The sequence below is a fragment of the Propithecus coquereli genome, unplaced genomic scaffold (genome assembly GCF_000956105.1).
Source record: "Propithecus coquereli isolate 6110/MARCELLA unplaced genomic scaffold, Pcoq_1.0 Scaffold224, whole genome shotgun sequence".
NCBI classification, from domain to species: Eukaryota; Metazoa; Chordata; class Mammalia; order Primates; family Indriidae; genus Propithecus; species Propithecus coquereli.
Window position 1 is genome coordinate 6,767,693 of NW_012147634.1, and position 22,713 is coordinate 6,790,405.

A 22,713-nucleotide genomic window follows, 5' to 3' on the forward strand; every position below is an offset into this window, starting at 1 on the left:
CTTTCTCTCAAGGACCATATTCTCTCAAGGCCTGATACTACAGTCCTGCTAAAATGAAAGGTGATTAATCTGACGAGCACATCCATATTAATGAGCTAAGAAGAAAGCCAGGAACAGGGCTTGCCTTTTTCCCAAGTTCCCCAACTGCAGCAACTTTCTAAACGTAACTCATTTATTCATTCAACAAATATTTCTCCAGTGCCTCCTGTGTGCCAAGCCATGTTTTAGGCCCCAGGGCAGTGCTTCTAAACCTTAAATGTTCATGCAAATCACCTAAGGGTCTTGTTAAAATGCAGATTCTGATTCAGGAGGTCTGGGGAGAGGAACCCGGGAATCTGTGTTTCTAGCAAGCTCTCAGCTGATACTGACGCAGCTGGTCCCCGGAACACATCACAGCTGGCCAGCGGCTAGACCAATGCTGTCTCCTGGACATATGGGATAAGCCACGAGTGACAGCCACGCATGCAATTTTAGTTGTATATGTGGCCATGTTTGTAAAAATGGAAAAAGAAACAGGTGAAATTAATTTTCAAGATATATATATATATTTTTTTTTTTTTGAGACAGATTCTCACTCTGTTGCCCGGGCTAGAGTGAGTGCCGTGGCGTCAGCCTAGCTCACAGCAACCTCAAGCTCCTGGGCTCAAGCAATCCTCCTGCCTCAGCCTCCCGAGTAGCTGGGACTACAGACATGCGCCACCGTGCCCGGGCTAATTTTTTTTTCTATATATTTTTAGTTGTCCGATTAATTTCTTTCTATTTTTAGTAGAGACAGGGTCTCACTCTTGCTCAGGCTGGTTTCGAACTCCTGAGCTCAAACAATCCGCCCGCCTCGGCCTCCCAGAGTGCTAGGATTACAGGCGTGAGCCACTGCGCCCGGCCTCAAGATATATTTTATTTAACTCGATATATCCCAAATATTATCATTTTAACATGTCATCAACATAAAAATTATTGAGATGTTTACATCCTCCTCCGAATCAGGTGTGGATTCTGCACTGACAGCACATTTCGGTTTGGACTGGCCATGTTCCGAGGGCTCAGTGGCTGCAGGGGGCTGACGGCTACTCTATTCGCTTGGGTCCAGATAACGCCCTCATCGCTGGGTGACTCAGGAAAGTGACTCTGAGAGGAGTGGAAGGTGCCACCAAGGGGCCTGGCACTCCAGTTACAGGGCCTCATGGTCTCCTCGCTTGAGGAACAGCCTGAAAGATGTGAATCTTACACCGGCAAACTTCCCACCCCCTTGAGGAAAAATGAATAACTCAGGACTCAAGCACAATCTCTTTCCAACGGAGGAAGCTAATTGCTTTTGGGTCGGTCAGATTTCCTTCCCTTCCCAAGTGTTATGCCCGTCCTGCTTCATTAAAATGGGATCTCTCTAAACCCCACCGGTGACGCATTAGGGAGGGGCTGGAAGGAGCCTGGGGTCCGTGGTTGTGACTCTTTCCAGGCTTGTTTCTGTTGTCAAACCCTTTGAGCAGAGCTTTGCTCCAGGAACCAAATGCTGGTTTGTACATTACTGCAAATCCTCCTGATGCTCCAGGCTGCCCGGTGTAATGTGGAGGCAAGAGCCCGGTGCGTGGTGTTCAGGAGTCTCCACCTCCACCGGTCGTACCAGACAATCAGAGAGAGGGACAGGTTAGAGGAGGTGGGGACATTTAAAAATAATAAAATCGTTTGCTTCCTTGCCTCCTGCCCTCCTCTCTGTTCCCCGGCCCATGTACTCTGTGCTTTTATAAGTACGTCAGAAGGCACTTTATCCTTATCGACAGTGCGTTGGGATGCGGCAACCGCGCCTGCCCTGGGAGGCGACCGTATGACAGGCACAAACCCAGGCCACAATGCATTTCCATGGTCGGGTGGGATTTTCCCCAATGCTGTGCCTGATGTCCAAGTATTAAATTGCTCTATTAGAGTAAAATACATTCTGAAATGGAGTTTAAGGGCTGGTGTAGTGATAGCAGTTAACGTTTATATACCACTTCCTGGTTATGTGGCTTTTTGACCTTCTCTCATTTCATTTTTACGAAGTTCTTGACAGGTAAGTATTTTCTGGAGGAGGAAAAAGCCCTGAGCTGGAGCCCGCCTGTGTGAGGTGAGGAGTGCGGAAGCGTGTATCTCTCCAGCCCCATCTGTCGGGCATTCTGTCATCTGGGGTTGATTTGTGCATTTCAATGTCCAGCCGGGGGTGAGAGCTTGGACTCTTGGGTCAAATTTCCTAGACTGGACTTTGGCCAAAATATTGCCCTCTTGAGTTCAACTTCCTCCATCTCTAAAATGGTAATGATAATCATCCCCACCACCCACGGGTGAGAGAGCATTAAATGAGATGATCTACGTAAAGCACACTGTAGGTGCTTACATGTCTCCCTATCATCACGATCACCACCGTTATCATCGCCAGCTCGGTCGCTCTTGGCCTGGTCTCCGTGTCTGGCTGCAGCTGTAAACAATGTGAGCAGGGGGAAGGAGCTAGATAACCTTGCCCTTGCTGTGTCCTGTTTCCCCGCCAGCCTGGTGCTCCAGTACGCTGTCTCCTTCCTGCATTGTTTCAGAACAGGAGAGTCTGGGTCTCTTTGCTACTGTCTCCATTTCCAAAAAAAAAATGGAAAATGGCCCATGGGGAAACTTGAAAACTATGAGTTTGAATTCCTCAGGCAGGCCAAAATGAGGTAAATAAAGTAAAGGGCTTGGCTGGCAATTCCCAAAGAAGCAGGCTGGGGAGGGACGATGTCCCGGGCAGGTAGGAAGGCTTATGTGGGAGGCTGCTGGTCCGCGCTGGCATCATCCCCTATTGAGTTATCACGCGTCTGCTCAGCCAGCTAAGTACAAATTAATCTCTTGTGGCTGACCAATTACGCACAGTCTTTGTGAGAAAACAAGTTAAAAGAAACGCGTTAAATAAAGAAAGGGCTAGTAGCTCTTGGGGTTGGAAGAGGATGGGCTTGCGCAGTGTCAGAAGGCATTTAATTTCACATCTGTAGTCCAGCTGATCTTATCAGAATGTGTCTGAAAGTGACTATATCTAATCGCGTGTGTGTGTGTGTGCACGCATGCACACGTATTCATTAGGATTAGGGTGCCCTGGCACCCTTGCCTTCCTCAGACAGTTTCAAGTTACAGCTGTCATCCTTGGGTAAATATTAATAGCAGCACCCTCTTTCACTCCCAGATGAGTCTTGGTTTGGACAATAAATTATATGGTCACCTTAATTACGACCACATAGCACGTCTGTCTATGTAACAAAAACACATGATTTATAGTGCTGGGAAAGAGTCTAATAGGCTATTGCTGAGATAGGCTTGTTTTGTTTTCTCTAGAAACATAAAATCAAAGTTATATCCTGGAAAGAAGTTGGCCTTTGGAAAAAGGCCACCCTAGAGCCCGTTGCAGAGAATGGTTGGCTATGGTAGCTTAAGAGCCTAAGGTCCAAAGCTGACCATCTGGGTTCCAGCCCCACCTCTGCCACTTACCAGCTGTGACTACTTGGGCAAGTTACTTAACCTCTCTGTGGTTTTTTTCTGTGACTTTTAAGAAGGGCATAGAGGTGCCTAGCTCATAAGGTTGACAGGAGGATTCTGCCAGTTAATAGTTAACGCACAGGAAACAGTGACTGCCATTAAGTTCTCAGTAGTAAATATTTGCTGTTACTTTAGTCCCAGCTTTAGTCCCAAGCATCAAGTGGGACAATGAACATGAAGAGTTCAGTGTGGCACCTGGTTGTCAGTGGATGCTCAGCAGATATTAATCTCCCCTCCCTCCCCTTCCTGCCTTCCTCTTTTTTCCTAATAGAATGGGAAACATCTCTGATAGCTCATTGAGCTCCTCTCTCCTCTAGTTTGCTTGTTTAAAGTTGTTTTCTGTGACGTCACTGGCATGAGGCTGTGAAACCTACCAGTGAGACAAGATAAACTTCCCAAGGGCTGCCTCTGTCCTGTGCATGATGCAGGGAGGTCTTGAGCCTGGGATGCTCGTAGTGATGCCAGCAAAGAGAGTTATTAATGATGTCTTAATTTTTATGGACTTCTAGAGGATCTATTGCTAAATGCCCTGGTGAGGTTTGGGGTTCTTTTCCCCCATCTCCTATGCCTTTTCCCGATTCCCCCTCCCCTCCACTCACCCAATGTCTATGAGCTATTTTGCTTCTAGTAACATTTCCATTAAAGTCATAACAAAAATTAAACGAGCTGAAGACTGAAAAGGAATATCTGTGTGATAGCTGGTATTACAAAGGAAAGTGTGTTTATATTTGCTTTTGGTTTCTATGGGGTAAACAACACCTAACCAAGAGTTTTGTCAATAAGAACAACCTTTGGAAAAGTGAGTGGTTATCAGTTAACACTATAAACTTTTGAACTAGCTCTATTCATTCAGACAGTCTTGAGACAACTGAGTTTTTACTTGTTGTCTATCATACAGCCATCCTTTCATTCATTTTATTTATGCAACAGTTATTTATTGAGCACTTACTATATGCCAGGCACTGTGCAGTGCTTGGGAGATATAACCGTGAGAAAAATGTCCTCATAGAGTATGTGGGCTACCTAGTGTATACACCATTTGCTTGTCATCATTTAAACACACTCCAAGACCCATCATCTCTCCTGAAACATGTAAGAAAAAGATAAAAATTGAGCTAAAAAAGAAATGTAGGGAAAGGATCAGTATTATTGATGTAGAGAGAAACAAAAAGCTTTATATCAGTGTTTTGCAAGAACATCAAATAGGTTGCCTGAGCTAAGGTCATGCAAGCAGACTAGACTAGAGAAATGAAGCAAACATTTCATGTTAAAGCTTCCAGACTTCTCTTGCTGCAATTACTGGTCTCATCTCACACCAGAACCCATATCCTTACTTTGCTTTTTTACCTCATCTGCCTTAGACAGATTTTGATGCAATGAATTAGAGTGCCCCATATACCACCTACCTATTTAAGATAAAGCCTACTAATAGAAAATGATTATACATGTATAAAAGCTTGCGATCATGACCATTAAAATCATGTTCTTATGTTACACACAATTTATGAAGTTGAAAATGGTTGGGAGAAATGTAGTTGGAAAACCACCATCAAAAAATGACCCAAATCCTTTACCAAAATAGCGTGAATTATCAATGTTTCCCAAAAGCGGTTGGCAGAGAAAGTGCATGAGAATTACCTGGGCCCCCTTGCTAAAAAGGCAGATTCCTGGTCCCAGCCTCACCTGCTCAGTAGGATTTCTGGAAGTGGGATCTGGGGATTTGCATTTTTAACAGGTCTTGTAGGTTCTCCTGCACATTGACATTTAAAAACTAGCAGGCTGATCCATGTATTTTACCAAGAAAGAATGTGAACATCAGCCTTGGGAAGCTGTTTGTCTGAGAAACGGACAAAGCCGTAATGCAGTACATAAGAAAAAAAGAAAGAAACCAAATGCTTTTCAGCTTCTTCAGAATTCCAAAATTCCAAAATTTCTAATGTTTGAAGTTGACAAGAGCCCAAATGTATTTTGCCAGAAGCAGATTTTTTTCTTTCAAATTTTACCTCTGTCTCTCATGCATTTTTAGGGAATTCAATCCATGTGTTCTTGACAGTCCTGCCCTAAACCCATGAAAAATGTCATTTTGTAACAATGGTTTGGTAGCCCTGTAGTATTTCAAAGTCTTTTGTTCCTCCTTAGAAACCGGAAGTTATATTTGGCCAAGGACAAACTAACCCCAAACAGCAAGAGATTTGGTTTAGCCCCAAAGCACAAGCCCCACAAATATCCTGTGAGTGTCCCACAGGCTCTGGGCTCTCTGTTTAGAATTAGAACCTAACCTTCAAATATTCTTATGCTTTTGCCTCAAAAAAAAAAAAAAAAAGGCAGCACTAAATAACAGCAGCATGATATCTTAGAACACTGTGACTGGAAGAAAACTAGTATTTTCATCTTGTTTTAGTCTTGAGTATTCCACCAGTTAGCTGTGCAGCTTTGGGTCAGTATGTTAACTTCTCTGGTGCTCTGTTTCTTCATGTTTAAATGAGGGGATTAAACAATATGCCCTTTGGGTCTAAAGTACTTCTCTGTCTTCAGTATCATAACTATTATAGAAATTGCTGCCTAGAATCTTCCACTACCACAATGTATTTTGGTTGGCCTATCTGTTTATTGCCTTTGCAAACGCAACGCATTGCTGTGTGTTTGGCATCTTGCCAGGAAAGACGAGCCAATTTGATCGTGTTTCTTCTGGATGTCAAAACATTCTCATCTGACCATGCCACAGAAGAAGTTTGTTGAGAGTGTGACTGACTGACATAATGACTGATTGGCTGATAACGGCGGCTGACAGTGATTGATTGAGTGTAAAATTATCTGCTCTCATTACTTCCGAAATTGAATTCAGATTGGTTCTATTGGAGGGTTTCCATGGAGACCATAACCTGCTGTAGCAGGTGTTTGTGGATGCAATGGTTTATTGCGATCAATACCTGTTTCCTGTGCTGGTCTGAAGAAATTATTAGTGATTGTAGTCAGGTAGAAAGAGGCAGCCATATATAAGAAAAAAAAAACTCGCATTTTGTCTTATTGCACACAAAACAAACATGGGCCTTCTTGGAGTTCTGCTTCGGCCGACTACTCCGTGGTACATTTGATGATTTGCCATTCTTATTTTGTTATTAACTCAGAGGGACTGCTTTTGAAAGAGAAAAGTATTCTAAGATTCTTTTTCTCTTTGAAGGAGATCAGACTAGTAGATGAACGTTCATACTTGTTTCTCTTAAATGCGATATATTACAGTAACAACAAACATTTAGTCAAATCGTAAGCACAGCCATGCTGATGCAGAGACAGGGATGGTCCCTTGGGCTTTTTTCTGGGTTTGTTTCCATGAATGAAAAAGTCATTAAACAATTTCATAGGCTTTCCCTATTGATCTCACGATGGCACGCTATGTCTGCTCTTGAGGGAAGCCTGTGCTAACTGCCCCCATCAGAGTTAATTACTCCTCGCTGCGGGTTCACACGGCGTTCTTCCATCTTCTATTATAGCACTCGGCTCAGGCGACCTTCCTTGAAATTACTTTTGTCTCTTTCACTCTCTAGATTACGGCCTCCTTGAGGACAGGGTCATTTTCTTGTTTCTCTTTGGATCATCCTCAGCATCTAGTGGGGTTCCTGATACATCACCGGGATCACTAAATGCCCGTTGAATGGAATTAACTGGATTTGCATTACAAGGTCGTCTCTTCCCAGACTGGTGTCCAATGGGATTCCAGTGATGTGAGGCAGCAGGACGTGTGTTTGGTGGTTCAGTCGCTTTATCTCCTGCCCTGCAGCTGCGTCTGTACCTGAGAGGGTTGTTAGGAAATACTGTGCTGCAAGAGATCCGTATCGTATAGGGTGTCTGTACCTTCTAGACTGGAACGGACCATGCTGAAATGAAGGCAGAAGGATACCTAATAGGGATTCAATTTTGTGCTTAAGTGCATTCATTTCTTGGTTTGGTTGGAATCTGCCTCACCTTACCCCCCTGCCCCCCCACTGCCACCACCACCAATTTGGATTCTTAGTTGAAAGCACTTTTGGATGAATCCGCTATTAATAGCGGCTAACATTTTTTGAGCACTTACTACATGCTTGGCGCTATACTAAGAACGTGTTTTTCAATTCTTACACATTGCCATTACCCTATTTTGAAGCTATGGAAATGGAAGCACAGAGTGGTTAAGTCATTTTCCTAAGATCACACAGCTAGAAAGTGGAAGACCTGGGATATGAACCCATATAGTCTGACCTTCAGACCTCACTCTTAGACCATTTACCATGTTGCCTCTGAACAAAAGTGTTTTTCAAAGTTTAGTGAACCAACTGCATCAAAATCACCTACAGTGTTTGTTAGAAATGCAGATACCCCAAGCCCTACTGATTCAGATTCTTTTGACTGAGGCCAGCAAATCTGCACCAAGATGTTTAGTCTGTTCTGTACTTCAGGGAGCTTTGATGTTGGTTTATTTTCTTGTTTTGAGAGTAGGCGGGACAAGTGATTTCAATACTACAACTTTATAAATCTCTGCTCTAGGGCAAACACACTCTTTGAGGCTTCCAAATTAAAGTCAAGGCTTTTGAGTTTTTGTTTCTTTGTACTGGCTAACTTTAGAACGAACTGGAAGTGGTAACACGAAAACATTTTTCAAGAGAATTATCAGGCCTTTCTGGTAGAATGAGTGTTTAATGGAACAGTCCAGAGAACTCACCAGAGAGTGAGTTCTCACTCTCACACTCTCACTCACTCACTCATTAAAAGGCACAGACATGCTCCAAATAAGGGCCCAGTCAACGGTGTTAAATGAAGGGACTGTTCCAGAGGTGTGCTCCACAGGACTCTGCCCCAAGTACCAGTGGTTTGCCAGTAGCTTGCATACGAACTTCATGCACTTGAGCTTCCTGAAGCACAGATCCTGCTTTGCATTTTCCTCGCTCTGGCAAACACAAACTAATGGACACCTGAAGCAATCTAATAGCAATGAGACAAACCTCGACTTCCTCCAGAAAAGGAGGAGGAAGTCTGCTGCTTCTTGCTTTGTCTTCGCTGACGCTCTCCTCCCGCCCCATCCACGCCGTGTCTTCTTTCCTGTCTTTCTGGCAGAATTGTGGCTGCTCCAAGTGTCTTATAGGAATTTTCCCTGGCCGGTGCCTCCAAAGAGAGGCTCCCCACCTGAAAGTTTTAAGACGCTTATGCCTCTGGGGTTAATTCAGTCCTTGCTCTCACCTTGTTTTCTGTTCCTAGTAATCGTTCTGTAACTTGTTTCCTAAACTACTCTGAAGGGCATAGACCCTCTCTTTGAAGCTCTTCTGTTCTTAACTCCTTCACTCATTCTAGTAACAACGATGGCATCTTCCACGTACCAACGCCACCACTACCTCTTAGCATTTACGTCCATGTCGTGTTTTTGTTGGTTTAGTGTTTATTTTCTGCTTCTTAACATTAGATTACTTGTAGAATAGATGAACATTTATATGTTAATGGATTTTTCTCCATAATCCCCTTATCCCAACTTTTTCTCTCTCCCCAGTTGCTTAGAAACGCTTCTGCTCGTGTATGTATATCCACCTTCTGCGGGGAGAGTCATGACCCTGGTGTTTATGCCATCAGTGATATTGCAATTTTGTATGTAGCATAACCATTTTAAAAAATGACATTTCATAGCAAGTGATTGAGACACCTATCATTCAGCTTACCTGCTGGGTCTTTCAAGGTGAGCAAAGGCCTCTGTTTTGTTCTAGAAGCTCATTACAGTTGCAAAGTCTCCAGGTGGGTTGTTTGCCCCAGGGGCCGACAGCCCCGCTGTAGTCCAGGAATGCTGTGTGTGACCCCAGCAGTGTGGTTCAGGCAGGATTCTTAGGACTCTTAAGTGAAATGGAACAGAAAATTGCTTGATGTCTTTTGCCACATGAAGTACATTTTCGCCGCTGCTTGGTTCTTTATACTCTTTGGATTAAGAACTCTCCTAACGTGGTGTGGGTAAGTAAAAATTCTTTTTATTTTTTATTTGTTCCGTTCAAAAGAAAAAAAGAAAAGAAAAAATCTAAGCATTGTCAAAATATTTGCTTAATCTTGCAGATTTGGGAAGTTGTATAGCTGCTCACTCTGACAGACCAGAACAATGGTCATTAAATGAGAAGCAGATGCAATAAAGTATGCAGTAAAAGCCTTCTATTATGGGCTGGAAGGGGAAAAAAAAATTAGTTGTTAACAGAACACAGTAAGCGTTACGGAATAAATCAGAACAAAACCATTCCCAATTACTGTACAAAGATAATTAAAGTCTACAATGCTAATTAAGGTCTGTTTATATCTATTTCTGTTTGTGTACAAACATATGCACATAGTTAAATATTTTCTATTGTTTTTTATGCAATGATAACTTCCTAGTTGAATTTTTCTGAATTTAACTTTTGTTTTTCTATCACCAGGAAGTACAATCTCCAGAAACTGAAACTCCAGCTTTTCCTCCTTGATCTTACTTTATTTTTCTTGGCTAACTTCAGAAAATTCTTCAAGTATGTAACACTACTTCCTTGAGTGGATTTTTTTGGTCTGTGATGATTTTAGTAGGATTAACCAGGGTTCCCACCCCTCCCCATCTTAAAAAGAAAAAGGATTTTTCCTTGAACTTGACCAATATGCCAAATTATATTCACACATTAGAGTTACATAGGATTACAGAATGTCCTTTGGATATGAATCTCAAATAAATTCCAACTTGAAGAATGAGAAATTGATAAATAATCCTCCCTACTGGCAATTCCCCAGGGTTTTCTTCGCAGACTATAAATATCACATAAATATTCCCTGATCTGTAAGCTATAACTTTTTGGATGGATGTCAATGGTTGTTTTAAGAGGGAACAATAGTGAACTATAATTATCGTTCAGAAGTGATCAGCTAAACAATTGGAAAGGCAATAGCTTTTAACAAAGGTCCAGGAATAGCCTCTCTATATTGTACTTGACTCAACCTTGTGAATTAGGAAGAAACTTAATTCTAACTTACTATTGACTTTCTTTTGAAAATCACTTTATGTCACCAAACGAATCAAGAATCACATTTTAAAAATAAAATACTTGATACTCCTTTTTTTCTTTTGATCCTTCTTTCAAACCCACCTACTTTTTTTCCCCTTAGTCACAGTGCATCTATGATTTAATGTATCTACAATTTTAATGCAGTTCTGCCTTCTAGGATTAAAACAAAGAGAACCTGTATATGACGCAGAACTTTAGCAGTCTTTAAATAGCTTTGGCAAGACTTCATTTCAGACCAGGATTGGCTGATAGGACTACAACGCAAGTGTTGTATGTAATTTAACATTTTCTAGTAACCACATCAAAAACAAAAGTAAAAAAAAAAAAAATAGATGAAATTAAAAACAAAAGTAAAAAGAAATAGGTGAAATTGATTTTGATAACATATTTTACTTAACCTAATATATCCAAAATATTTTTAGTTCAACATGTAACCAATATAAAATAATTGTTGATAAGATATTTTCCATTCCTTTTTAAAGAAAATACTAAGTCTTTAAAATCTGGTGTATATTTACATTTATAGCACATTGCAGTTCAGACTAGCCACACTTCACATGAGCAATAGCCACATGGGTTGGTGGTGACCAAATTAGACACCATAGCAAGTAAATAATATTTGGAGAAGACCCAGTGTTAAGTTAAAATCTGAAGGTTTGAGTGTCTTGTTTATGTGGAGCCGCTGTCTAGGTCAATTTGGAGATGAAGAAAGAATCACCCCTGTCTCTCATTTGGTTGGTGATGGATTTGGAGGAAGAAAATGGCAGAAGGTCTCACATATAAATTTGAAGGGTCCCACCGAGAGCATAGCTGTGTGTTTTCAGAATAAAGCTACAGATTCGGGGCTCTTGAGTTTTACTTATAAGTGAGGACTGAACTGGAAGCATTATGGGGAAGAATTAGTCCTTTCTGAAAAAATCTATGAACAGAAGGAACATTTGGACTAAAGGAAACCTTGGTACTACCCTCTCCTGCTTGCCTGAGGCAGCTCGAAGACTCCCTTTGCCTCTTCTGTTTTGTATTGTAGCCATAGAATGGAGCCGAAATTCCTTCCAAGCTTAGTGACAACAGCGCATGACTCCCTGGGGTGTAGCCAAGAGAGCATAGACTTTTCGGATTTGGTAGCCCCTGGTTTGAACAGCTGGGTAATATGAAGCAAATTGCAGATCTGAATCTGTTTCCTCCTCTGGAAAACAGGAAAGATAGTGCCCACCTTGCAGAGTTGTTTGAGGAAAAATGTATCATAAATTATGCAAAGTACCTGGCAACGTGCCTGACAGGCAGTCAGTAAATGATGGCTATTATTATGTAATATAAATATATAAATATGCAATATTTAAATAGACATAACTAATAAGAAATGATACCTTATTTAATTATTGTCCCAAACTGCTACTGTGGCCTTATGCACAACAATTCCTTGCATTGCTCAATGGTCCATGAATGAAAACTAGTTTCCAAGTTTATGATATTGTATGAAGATCACTGGTGAAATTGGAGTAGGAATAGGTAGATATCTGGGCTGTGTTAGAAAGCTCCTAAACCTTTGTCAAACTTAGCGTCTTCCTCTTTTCATTTTCTTGGGATGACTTTAGCTGTGAATGCAAACTGTTTCTAATATCCGCATTTGGTCCAACCTGTGTATGTGATTGAACTCCTTACGGTTGTCATCTGAAAAGGTGGAGCAGGCATGCTTTGGTCTACTCTGTTTACCAAATGTAGGTAAAATTCTTGTTTTTTACCTTTTAGGGGCTTGTGGTTTTCTTGGAAACCAACTTTTTATTATTTCTATTCTGTAATTAACTTTCAAGGTTATGAGTTTGGCCAAATCTCATACTGACTCATTCTCTTGCCCAGAAAAGTGCCAAGGCATTATTTGCAGGATTTTATTTCGTTTGTGTGTGTAGAGGGATGTGGGGGGGGGGGGGCAAGGGTAGAATTATTCTTCGGTTTAACACTCTTTGCTTTAAATTATGTTTGGGCCACATTTTATAGTTTTTTTTATGATCCATAAAAGTGGTAACCACAATTGGTTAAATGTGATGTGAGCTACTTGGAAGGGTTTTCTTTGTATTTCTGCATAGTTCCAAGCACTCTGCATGTAATTTTGCTCACCAGTCAATTAACTGAAGAGTTCTTCACGGGTGGAGCATGCGCTGAATCTGACGTACACAGCTTACGTGCAATATGTCCTTTCACAGTGTACTTCCTGTGACACAGAGAAACGGTGTTTTAAAGACAAACACCGTCAGGTAATCCGTGATAAACTGATCATCCTTGGCAGCATAAGTAGGAGGGACAAATATCTTACAGCTCTTTGGAAGGGAAGTAAGTAATACTGAGAACAAAATTGTGAATATCTTTCTATATTCCACATAAACATCTGTTTTTGTGTGACAAGGGCCTCTAATCGTTTCTGTGGTTCTACTCTCATCACTCTCATCCCCTCACTCCCCCATCACAATGGAATAAGTAACAGCAGACTTATCCATTCACATCTTTCTCCTTGCTGACACAGATGTACATATGTATAGCTATACATATAGCGGGGTTCTCTCTTTTTTAGGTTTGAAACTGGAATTATACTATGCATTTTTTTTTCATTTAACAGTACATCATGCACACTTGTGAGAGTCAGTAGATATAGCTCTAACCCTATCCTCCTCTGCCAATTTGCTAAGAAGATCTTTAACTGCTTCATACATGCAAGTCTAGAACATGCACCAACCACATATTTCAAAACTTTAGTGTCGATATTCCAGGTAGTTGGTTGATTTCCTGAGCTTAGTCAAGTGTCAGTTCAAATATGCGTCTGAGCTAAAGCGAGACCAAAAGAGTATTCCCATTTGGTATAGACCAGAAAAGAAATAACCCAAATAAATAAACTGGAGGCATTATCTATTATGAGTGTCATAGATCCTAGATGAAGATGTATAAAATAAAGGTGTCCTTCACCTGGAGATCTGAAAAAGAAGGAATATAAATTATACTTTTATAAGTATCTCATTTCACTGGACTTGATGTTCAGAAAGAATTTTTCTTTACATCATAATTGAGTTTCAGCTAGCTAATAATACCTTTGGATTTAATATTTTTATGTAATTGTTTCTGTTACCCTTTTTAATTGCTCAAACCTTGTCAAGAGGCTAATAATTTGTAAATAAATTCAGTCTAGTTCAGAAGCTATATATTGAACAGTTACTAATGCAAGCTGTTTTTGGTCTTGGAGTAAGTCCTTGGATGATGATATTTTAAAGAACTTGTGTTTTTATTAAAATGAAATATATGTGTGTATTTATATATACATATTTTTATATATGCACACATACACTGAATTTAGCAATTTTGTTTTAAACCATCTGTGGTTTTCTAATATCTTTCACAATTATTAATTTGAGCTTTTCTCAAATAAAATTAATGGGGAAGAGACACTATAATGTATAGTTTATCTGTTAATAGAAATAAGCTTGTTTACTAAGTTGGATATACATATAACTTAAAGAATCTGTTTTAAATACTACATTTCAAAAAATTCCTTGAATGTAGTCAAAAGTCATGGCATTGTTTTGTCCATAATCGCCATCCTGATACGGGCTGCAAACTGCCTGGTGGTCTTCTTCTAATTTTCTGACTGACTTATTTCCCCACACAACACAACAACTATTTCAGGTCTCTTCTCAAACTTCCTTTGCTTCAACTCTTCTTTCTCAGGACCTGTGCACAGTGGATTATTCCTTCTCTTCTATAATCTGCTTTCCCTTTCAAGTGGATCACGCCCACTGGCTTATAGAAAAGTAGCAAGGCTAGTACAAAGAACTTTATTTTCTTCTGAATCATCTGAAAAATAAGCTGCCAAACTCATGTCCCATCACCCGGAATACTTTAGTGTATAGTCCCTGTGTGCGAGGATACTGTCCTGCACATTCATGATACAACCCCATCAAAATGAGGAAATTAGCACTAATACAACAGCCTTCAAACCCTTTTACCCCATTCAGGTTTTACCAGTTGTCTCAATCATGTGATAGGTGATGTTAAAGGTCCCGGTTCAGCATTACCTATTATGTTTAGATGTTGTGTCTCTAGTTTCCTTTAATGTGGGACACACTCTCAGTGTTTCCTTAACTTTCGTGACCTTGACACAGATGACTCTAGGCCACTTACTTGACAGAATGGTGCTCAGTCTGGGTTTGTTTTATGACTGGATTCCAGCTACGCAGTATCAGGCTATCAAGCGTCAGGGCTCCTCAAAGCCCAGTCTCAGGCCTTCCTGTTTTCCCACGGAGGCAACCTCACGCACGCTCGCGCTTCCGCTGGTCTCTCTTTAGGTGAACCACAGATTCACATCTCAAGCCCAGGCCTCTCCAGTGAGCTCTGGAATCATAGCACCGAATGTTTCCCTAGTACCTCCTTTTGGATACCAAAGGCTTCAGACTCCATGTCCCCAACCAGACTCGACATCTCCCGCTGATAACCTGGGCCTCTTACAGTGTCCCATGAATGTCACAACCAACCGTCTTGTCACAAAGCACAAAAACAAGAATTCATTCCTCTTGTTGACCCTCATAGCTAAGCTATCACTTGTCCTATTAATTTAGCATTTTAAACTTCTTTCTAACCTGTTCACTTCTGCCCATTTTATGCCTGTCCGCCCTTGCCTTGGACTCCCATGGCCTCTTAACTGCTCTGCACATATGCTTTCCGGCTCCCACATCTATTCTTCTTACTTCATCCAAAGTGATATTTTCACAACACAAATTCGATTGTGTCATTTCCTCCCCGCTCCCTCCACCTCTTGTCTGCTTAAAACCCTCCAATGGCATCCCGTTGTGTTTAGGGTAGACAGAGCATCCACATGGCTCACAGGGCCCTACACTGACTGGCTCCTGCCTCCGTCCTCAGTCTGATCTCATGCCTGACCCTCCCTGGCCTTCTTTTCTATCTTTCCAACTGTGCTCACTATCCTTCCCCCACCCATGGGACCTTCACTCCTCAGCTTGTCACTTTCCAAACCTTTCAGTGTTTTCAAATAGCTCTACTGAGATATAATTCACAGACCACACAATTTACCCATTTAAGGTGTACAGTTCAGTGCTTATTAGTGTATTCACAGAGGTGTGCAACCATCACTGTCTCACTTCAGAATATTTTCAGCACCCCAAAAGGAAACCTTGTACCCACCAGCAGTCACTCTTCAGCCAACCACCATCCCCATCACCACCAATCATTATTCTTTTTTTTTTTTCATTTTTCTTTTTTATTTTTTATAGGCAGGGTCTTGCTCTCTTTCACAGGCTAGAGTGCAGTTGTGTGATCATAGCTCACTGCAACCTTGAACTCCTGGGCTCAAGCAATCCTCCTGGCTTAGCCTCCCAAGTAGCTGGAACTATAGGCATACATCGCCATACCTGGCTAATTTTTAAAATTTTTTGTAAAGATGGAGTCTCCCTGTGTTGCCCAGGCCGGTCTCAAACTCCTGGTCCCAAGCGACCCTCCCACCTTGGCTTCCCAAAGTGCTGGGATTACAAGTGTGAGCCTCCATGTCTAGCCAACAACCACTGTCCTATGTTCTGTGTCTATAGGTTTTTCTGTTCTGGACATTTTACATAAATGGAATCATATAATATATGGCCTCTGTTAAGTGTCTTCTTTCACTTAGCATAATGCTTTTGAGGTTCATCCATGTTGTAGCATGAATCAGCACTTTATTCCTTTTTATGGTTGAGTAATATTCCATTATGTGGACAGACCATATTTTATTTGCCCATTCATCAGTTGATGGGCATTTAGGCCAGCTTTCAAATCTTGAATCAAGCATCCCTTCCTCAGAGAACTTCCCTGACCTGCCCAGGTAGGCCAGAGCCTGCCAGACAGGATTTCATTGTCCTCTCTCCTTGCTAGCATTTTTCATGGCTGCAATCTTGCTTTTATTTGCATGATTCTTGGCCTAATTGAATGCTGGTTTTTTTCTAACAGACTATAAACTGGAGGAGGCAGAGACCACATCTATTTGGACTCACCATATTATACCAACACATAACAAAGGTTCCTACACATAGTAGGAGCTCAGTAGATATTTGCTGAGTGATTAAATGAATCCTACTTCAGTTTGTTAAAACAAGATCATTTCTAGAGTCTACGTATCTAGACTATTTGTATACATTTCCTTGGTGTGGCCTCTCATGTGCCGTAGATTGGAAGAGTCCTCCATAAACAACTCAGCTTTTCCTCTTGCCCCCAGTGTGCTTTACCCAATTTTATTTCTTAATAGAATTCAGCATTTATGGTATATATTTGTTTGAATTAAGTTGCACAAATGTAGAAGTAACCATGACAGGCAAAAGTAGAGTCACATGCTGAAGTTAATACATTGCAAGCTAATTAGCAGAGCTGGAGAGATCTGGATTATTGTCAGATGTGAAGAGAAATGGGATTTCTGGAGCAAGCTTTTGTCAATATTTGGAAAAAAAATTTTTTTTAAGCAAATTTCCTCTTTGTCATTAAAGTGTAGGAAATAAGTTATGATAGAAACATTTTCGTTTGAATAAGTGGTTAGCTGTAATGACAGTAGCTACCCTTCCTGGAACGCTTACTGTGGGTTAGGCACTGTGCCATGGGCTTAGGTTTGTAGAGTCATTTAATTCTCCCATCCACCTTGAGATGGGCATTGCCTGTTACCATTTTGCAGATGAGTAAACTGAGGCTGTGAGAGAAAAAGTAATTTGGCCTTTATCCCATAGTTTTTCTAAGTCTGTGTCACATGTTAATTGCTACAGTTTTATGTCCCGCCTATCCATTTTGGTGGATCTGGGGTGTCTTTTTAAATTGGAAGGGTTAAAACAGGGAATTAAATTAGAAAATTAAAACTATTAGAGATGATGCTTGAATAAAAAACCTTTGTTATAACAGAGCAGAGGAAATAGCTCAGGCCTGGGAGCTAGATGGATCCAGATTCTACTATCTATGAGTTGAGCACATTACTTACTTGCCCTGAGCCCCAGCTTCCTAATTTTAAAAATGGAGATAGTTTAAATGTTTATTAGAAATAGAAACTTGCATTCTCAACGTAAATATTCTTCTCTTCATTTGAGTGAATGTCAAATCAACCAACACCACTGCAGCACACAAATGAATGGAACAGTAATGGCCCCTTGCCCACAGTGGGCTCATATTCCAATAGAAGAGACATAAACAAACAGGCTTTTACAATCCAACCAAATACAGCTAGCTCGTTTCCTATGATTAATGCTGTTGAAGTTGCATGGGGAAATTCAACAGGACTTTTTGCAGGCTGGAAGGCTTTCTAAGTTTGCTTCTGATACAGTAAAAACTCAAAGGTTTCTGGAAGCCAGTGAAAATCCTCACCTCTGACTGCAATGTAATTTCAAGGGAGAGAACATTCAATGTGCTTTATGAGGTCAGGTCTCCCATTAGCTGTTAATGGCATGGTTCTGATGTGCCACCTAGCAACTCCTCCCAGAACCAAAGGTCATCAGCCATAGGTGCTTCCTGTGGCTGATTTTTAAAAGCTTAAAACAGGAATAGACTAAGAACACCTTTGGTGGCCAGCTGGAAAAGTTTAATTCTATTGATAAACATTTCTTACGACTTTGTTGTGAAATAGAATTTGCGAGGCCAGCAAGTGGCTTATTTTCCTACTTAGGAGGCAAGCATATTAAATATGATGTAACCAACTGGAATTGTGGATGCCATTTCATAGAATAGTGTGTCAAATATTGCAGGCACAGGAGGCAGGAAAGAAGTATACTTCAGTGTACTTGATTTCCTTGGGAGTCACTTTGCTCTTACCCAAATTCCTAAAGTTTAAACACATTTCCGTGATTCCTTTGTATAAAAAGCGAACAGAATGGCTACCATTGTATTTCTGCTGCTTCTAGCAATTCACCAACAGAATACATCCCGAAATAGCAGATACACAATGCAGCATATGCCTTGGTGAATCTAATAATCTCTGTGAACTCCTTCACTGCTGGGTTAGTAATCGACATAGCTTTAACGGTGAACTTTATAAAATTTGGAGCCTCATGAATCAGAAGGGAAAAAACAAAAGTGGACAGTTTTAACAATGATGGATGAGTTGCTAGGGAGTGGAATTAAATGGTTGATAATAATTGTGGTAGCTCACAAAGACTGATGTTATTTACAAAAGCCCCATTTTGCATGTAATCAGATGTCTATTCCCATGAGCTGGGTCATAATTCATATTCCACTTTAATGTTCGTGGAAAATGTGCTTCTCTCTGTGTGTGTATTATTTTTAGGATGTTATGTTTCCTTGGTGCATACACAATGAGCCTGAAATCCTTTAGGAATGTGTTTAATTTGAAAGTTTTATCCTCTGGGTCTGGTTAATTCAAATACACGGCTAGGAACATTACTGTGGGGCCTGAAAGAATGTGGGCATGGCAGATTATGTGCACAAAGGCAAGCCCAGCTATCTCGCCAGCACTCATTTGGTAAAAGGTAGCGAGGAGGATTTTTTCCTTTCCAAACTTCTTTCTTCATCCATTCATTCAATTTTTTTGCCCTCGTTCTTTACCTTAATAAGCTTGATTTATACGGGACCAGATTTCTCCTGCTTTTAAACTCAGAACCATCTCTGGTGGCTGTTTTGAATGATTAAATAAAATGGTCAACCCAGGGACCTTTTATTGACTGGTGTCTTCAGCCCAATAGCTCCAGGATGTCCTGTCTTCTACCTTATATCGTCTCCTATTCTTGGCCACAAAGACAGTCTGAGCTGCATTTTCATGTCTAGAAGTTGGAATAAGTTCTAAGAGTGTGAGGTAATGACTCAAGGACAACAGCTGTCAACAGTGAATGGGGTTTGCCCCACTGTCTCCGAGGAGGTGCTCCCGAATTGTGCCACCAAAGCACAGCTGGGCCTGGGAACCTGGCCCAGCAGCACTGCGAGGGGGTGAGTGGCTGTCTGGGTGCCGAAAGGCCTCTCAGGAGAGACATTTTCACAGGTCTTTGTGATACCAAGCCTCACACGCGGACGAAGATGTGTCTTATGATTTGAGAAGTCTGAAGAGAAATTAAGTCTTGTCCCAGGGTCAGTGCTGTGCCAAGGGAATGGCTAGAACATTCCAGAGCATCCCGAAGCCTAACACAGGCTCATCGTCTCATACATAGTGGGGCTTTGGGGTCACAGAGGCAGCTCGATTCATTAGATGTGTGAGCTGGGACTGGACTAAGACTTCAGGGATCTTAAACACCAAAAAGTCTGGGGTGCATTTGCCTTACCCCCAATCATGTAATACAAAAAATGAAGAAAAACAAACAAAAATTAAATCAGAGATTGGCTATAAAATCACTTCTCAGCCTTTTGGCTAAAATCAAGTGCAGAAAGAGGATATGATGAGGTCCAACAAATTTCTTCTTTTTCCTAAGATGAATGCTATGTGCATGATTTTTTTAGATAACAACTTATTTCACCCTAAATTTTACTTGTGCCCCTGTTATGCTTGTGTCCTTAGCTTGGGTTTTGTGTAGAAACCCAACTTGTGGGGTTACCAACCTTTCTCTGTCTTGGGGTTGTCCATATTAAAGAAACAAAAGTGTGTCACGAACCTTGTACAGTGAGGGGTATGTAATCAACTCTCAACATTGGTCGATTTTCTTTCTCATGGCTCGCTTTTTTTTTCTTTATAGACTCTTTAGAGACCAGTTTAATGGGTCCCCAGTGCAATGTAACTGGGCGTCCTGAATTGAGGTTGATTAAGGAGGTAGGAAAATTCCATGGTTATATATATATCAGTGTATACAAATTGGATACTTGTGTTTTTTCTTGAGTCACTGGGAGTTATCTGGTGATGAAGACAGTATGACAAGGTCTCTCATCCCAAGTAAAATCATGACGAGGAAGGAGTCAGGTTGATTATTTCAATAAATAAAGGTGCATCTTTCATAGATAGTTCGTTTTAGTGTCCACCCACACGAAGGGAAACCCAAATTTGCTTAGACAAAAATATCCAAAGCTCTCCACTGGAACATTGCAGGAACACCAACAATAGGTTTGCCGTCTTAAAGGTTTGTAACTGATCCCGAAATAGCCCCACCTTTTCGTAGACCTGCAGAAGCTGAGCATCTATTCTATCTTTCCTTTAACATTGGTGACCACCAGGAGCACTGCTGCCTCCGAGGAGCCAAAGGCAAGATGCAAACTTGGATTTATGCTCAACACACCATTTTCTCCTACCCTCGTCTGAACAGCAAAACCACACATGTGGTTTAGAATGGAATTAACCAGTTAACCCTCAGTTAACCATTTCATTTCAATCTGTAGAATCTTTGCACCGGCGTGTCTCAGGAGTCATAGTTTTACCCAGCTTTGAAATAAGAAAACACAAGTACAGAAAGATGTGTTATTTATCACGCAGGGCTTTGAGTATCACCCCGTTGTGTTGATGAAACCAAACTTACCTTCCTGAAACATCTTAGCAGATGACACAATTGCCATGTTCATTTCCACTCATATACCTTGTTCACACCGGTTAATGAATGTGTGTGTGTGTGTGTGTGTGTGTGTGTGTGCGCTAATTAATGAATGGCTGCCAAAATGGAGTCTTTCTGTGTCAGGCATTTTACATGCATTACTCACTACTCAGTGGTCCCACATTTCCCTCTAGGGAAATTTCTTTTATTGCCATGGTTTTACAGACAGAACAGAGACATAATGTGAGTGAAGTAAGATGTCTCACATCATATAGCCCACAAGTGGGTGACCTGGTGTTTGAATACAAATGATCTGATGTAGAGCCTTTACCTCTTGTACTCCTCATAGATGCCACCCCATAGTCCTTTGCCTGAGCTCATCCTACTCACCTTTCAAGCCTGCCTCAGGTCAGCACATGGTTAATTGACCAAGGACACTCACTCTGAGCAGAGCATCGTATGAAGCACACCAGGCAGTGTGTATACACCATTCATGCATGTCCCTGCCCTCTCACCATCCCAGTACACTAGTAAGAAGGAATGTGACGTGTGCACGAGCACTGCCGGAGGTTAGAACCACAGGTGGGATGTTCATACATACTGGTTTGCTTAGGACAATGTGTTTTCTTGGTGTAATTATTAATCGTTCTTCCATTCACCTCAGACATACCCTACTTAGGATGACATCATTGCCCTAGCTGTAGAAGTACATCAGAAGATTTTAAGGAAAAAAAGGTGCATCTGGTTAGGAGGATTACAAGCTAGATATTCTTCATGGAGAAGGTTGTACTTAACCTGTTCCTCGCCGGGTAGCATTGCGCTGTGGCTATGCGTGTGGGATGCAGAGGCAGGTTGCCTGTGTTTGAACCTCTCTCGGCCTCAGTATCCTCACCTGTGAGGCTGGGATAACAGTACTCTTACCACAGGATTATTTGTGACTTTTAAGAATTAATACCTATAAAGCATTTGGAGCACTGCCTGGCCTATAGCAAGCGCTTACTAAATGTTAGCTATAATTATTTAAATAGACACAGGTTTGGAAAGAAAGGGCATTTTGAGTTTAGGCAGTGATATCTAGGGTGTATATAAGGAACTCTGAGGGTTGGTTACTCAAAGCCATTTGCAAAGCCTCCCTTCTCCCTTGCCAGTCTCCCACTATAGAAGCTAAAAAATAGCAATCACTTTTCCAGCCTCCCTTGCAGCCGTGTGACCCAGTTATGGCCAGTCGGAAGGGGTGGGGTGCCTTTGAGGAGAACCTCTCTGTGCAGTCTTCTCCTGTTGTTAGCATTGGAACGTAGACATAGGTGTGGATTTGGCGTTTGCAGTTGGTGCTACTGTCATCTCTCCCCCTGGAGGGGAAGACCAGGAGAATTCCCAGCTGTGGCTTGGAGCCCTGAACTTGTGCAACCACTGAAGCCAAGTTCAAAGCCATCTGCCTCCAGACTTCATGGAATGTGAAGAAAAATAAAAGCTCAGTCATTTAGGCCACCGTCAGTCGAGTCCCTGATTCTTACAACCAAGTTGATCATAAATGCTAGGGACCAAGAAATCACCTAATTTGGCACAAGGGTCGGTTATCATTTGGGAAGTAGAGGAGATAAGTGAGGGGGCCTAAAATGTCCTCATAAGATTACAGGGAGCCCTTGAAGGTTTCTTAGCTTGGGAATAATGTGATTTGAGTTATGCTTTAAAAAGGGTATTCT